Consider the following 3,220-nt stretch of genomic DNA (forward strand, 5'->3'; position numbering starts at 1 on the left):
TTTTGTATTTTTAGTAGAGACGAGGTTTCTCCATGTTGGTGAGGCTGGTCTCGAACTCCTGACCTCAGGAGATCTGCCCCCTCGGCCTCCCACAGTGCTGGGATTACAGGCATCAGCCACTGCAGCTTGCCCTAGTCTCTTATTCTATAGTCTCTTTTACTGTCTCATTGCTTCTCTTTGGTGTGGTGGGAGGCAGGATGGGGGCAGTATACAACCTCCCCTGCCCAGAATGCAGTGTGAACCACTTTAGGACAGTCACATAAATTGTTTGTATTTGTACTTTACATCTACTTATCACAGAGCTCTGCTCATTGTACCATAAGCTCGTAGTATCAAGTTCCATAAACATACTCTCTGCAGTCTCATTTGGCTAACTAGATGAAACAAGTAAAGATCACTCTAGTCTTGTCTCCATCTTCTTCAGCCTGGTTGGTAGGAGGCCCACGGGAGGGCCACGGGGCCACAATTCCTAGTAGTGGGAATCATGTTTCCTGGAGAGAAGAGAGTGTGGGCAGTCTTTTCTCACTGGTGCAGAGGGAGCAGGCGCTGTGCTGCCTGGTGTGGAGTACAAAGTGCTGTGGAAGGCACTGCCTGGTACAGAACTTGATTAGCAAAGCCCAGCGCCAGTAAGCATAGCACGTAAAACCACTGCAACCTCCACACCCTGCCTCAACTCCACAGGCCCAGCTTCACATTCCAAGCAGTGTTTGGCAGCCCAGGTAAGAGCTGCTGCGGCAGAAGTGCCTTTGGTTCTTCCATTCTTCCCTGTTGCACTTCAACCTCAGAGTCTTCTTTACCTGTAGTTTCTCCCTCAACCCCACATTCCAGTTCCGTCCCCAATCCCTGGCAGTCCTGCTTCTGCCTCTCAAAACTCCACATTCTTGCAAGCTCTACCTACCACCCTTGCCCATCCCTGTTCCATCCGTGACACACTGCCCAGGTTGTTGTTCTCCTCCTCCTCCTCCTTCTTATTCTTCTTTTGAGATGGAGTCTCACTCTATCACCCAGGCTAGAGTGTGCTGTAACCTCCACCTCCCAGGTTCAAGTGATCCTCCTGCCTCAGCCTCACGAGTAGCTGGGACTACAGACGCGTGCCACCACGCTTGGCTAAATTTTGTATTTTATTGTTTAGTAGAGATGGGGTTTCACCATGTTGGCCAGGCTGGTCTCGAACTCTCCTGACCTCAGGTGACCCGCACACCTTGGCCTCACAAAGTGCTAAGATTACAGATGTCAGGCACTGTGCCTGGCCCCTTTTATTTATTTATATATTTTTGGAGTTAGTGTTTTGCTCTCTTACCCACGCTGGAGTATAGTGGCACAATCATAGCTCACTGTAGCCTCGAACTCCTGGGGTCAAGCAATCCCCCTGCCTTAGCCTCCCAAGTAGCTGGGTTTACAGGTGCCACCACACCCGGCTAATTTTTCAATCTTTTTTTTTTTGGTAGAGATGGAATCTTGCTATGTTGCCCAGGTTGGCCCCAACATCTTGGCCTCAAGCAATCCTCCTGCCTTGGCCTCCCAAAGTACTGGGATTACAGGTGTGAGCCACCTCATCCAGCCCCAAATTCTTTCTCAAGCAAAGGCGCCTTACCCAGAGGTGAAATGCAGCTGTTTTAGTCCCTCCCTCTGCTCACGTATCAAGTATTCTGCCATTTCAGGGCACCTGGCTCCCTCACCTCAGATCCTTTTCCAGGTTATTCTTTTTACCTTTTTGTCTATTTCCTGCCAAATCATGTCCTGTTTGGTTTTTTTTTCTTTGAGATGGAATTTCGCTCTTGTTGCCAGGCTGGAGTGCAATGGCGAGATCTTGGCTCACTGTAACCTCTGACTCCCACGTTCAAATGATTCTCCTACCTCAGCCTCCCGAGTAGCTGGGGTTACAGGCATGCGCCACCATGCCCAGCTGATTTTTTGTATTTTTAGTAGAGACATGGTCTCTTCACGTTGGTCAGGCTGGTCTGGAACTCCTGACCTCAGGTAATCTGCCTGCCATGGCCTCCCAAAGTGCTGGGATTACAGGCATGAGCCACTGCACCCAGCCTTTTTTTTTTTTTTTTTTTTTAATGAAATTTTATTCTAATTTCACGTCTTCTAGGCATTCTGCTGGGTTTACACTGGCAGATTCTGGAGACCCTGTTCCATCTCCAGATAGTCATAGGGGTAACCTCTCATGTGGCCATGGCTCTGACCTTTACTATTTTGAAAGTATTTTAGCATTTGTTCCCAGAACAACTTTGTGGGAGCAGATACTATTAGTCCCATACAAGCAATCGAAGGCTCAGCATCAGTGACTTACCCAAAACCACCCAGCTAATAAGATGCCCAGCCCCAGCTTGAATCCAGACCCACTGGCTCCCACTCCAGTGCTCTTCCTACTGCTGTGAAACCCAGACCCCTCAACTATCACCCTTGTTACTAAGTGCCCATTTGTGTTGATATAGTTGTTCTTGTTATCCTGCACCTTCATGTTCTTGTCAATTGTATTTGTAGCCACGTGTTTACCACGTCTCCTTCCTGTGATTGGGAACCTTCAGAGGTGAGGGACGGAATTTTCCTTTCTCTGTTGGTCCCTCAGAATCCAGGATAGGGGTCTGTCCAACCAAAGGAACGGACCCTGGGGGTAAAGGCAGGCACTGTGAATGTGGATCTTTGCCACCTTCAAGTGTACATGGAGAGTGGATGTGGACAGAAAGTTGATAATAACAAGTACGAGCAGCTGCCATTTGTTGACAACCTACCAGGTGCTGAGCATTTGCTAGTTCTTTATTTACATTATTTAATCTTCACAACAAACTTCTAAGGGAGGTATTATTATTGGCAAATGAGAAAGCTAATGCTCAGAGACACGGAGTTAGGATGCAACCACATCTGTCTGACCCCAAAAGGAACATATAAATAGCAGAATTCAATTCAGATTTTAAAAATATGGACCGGGAGTGGTGGCTCATGCCTGTAATCCCAGCAATTTAGGAGGCCAGGGCGGGTGGATCACCTGAGGTCAGGAGTTCGAGAACAGCCGGGCCAACATGGTGAAACTCCGTTTCTACTAAAAATACAAAAATTAGCCAGGTATGGTGGCAGGCACCTGTAATCTCAGCTATTCGGGAGACTGAGGCAGGAGAATTGCTGGAACCCGGGTGGCAGGGGTTGCAGTGAGTGGAGATCGTGCCACTGCACTCCATCCCTGGCAACAACAGTGAGACTCTGTCTCAAAAAA

The sequence above is a fragment of the Cebus imitator genome, unplaced genomic scaffold (assembly GCF_001604975.1).
Source record: "Cebus imitator isolate Cc_AM_T3 unplaced genomic scaffold, Cebus_imitator-1.0 Scaffold541, whole genome shotgun sequence".
Lineage (NCBI taxonomy): Eukaryota > Metazoa > Chordata > Mammalia > Primates > Cebidae > Cebus > Cebus imitator.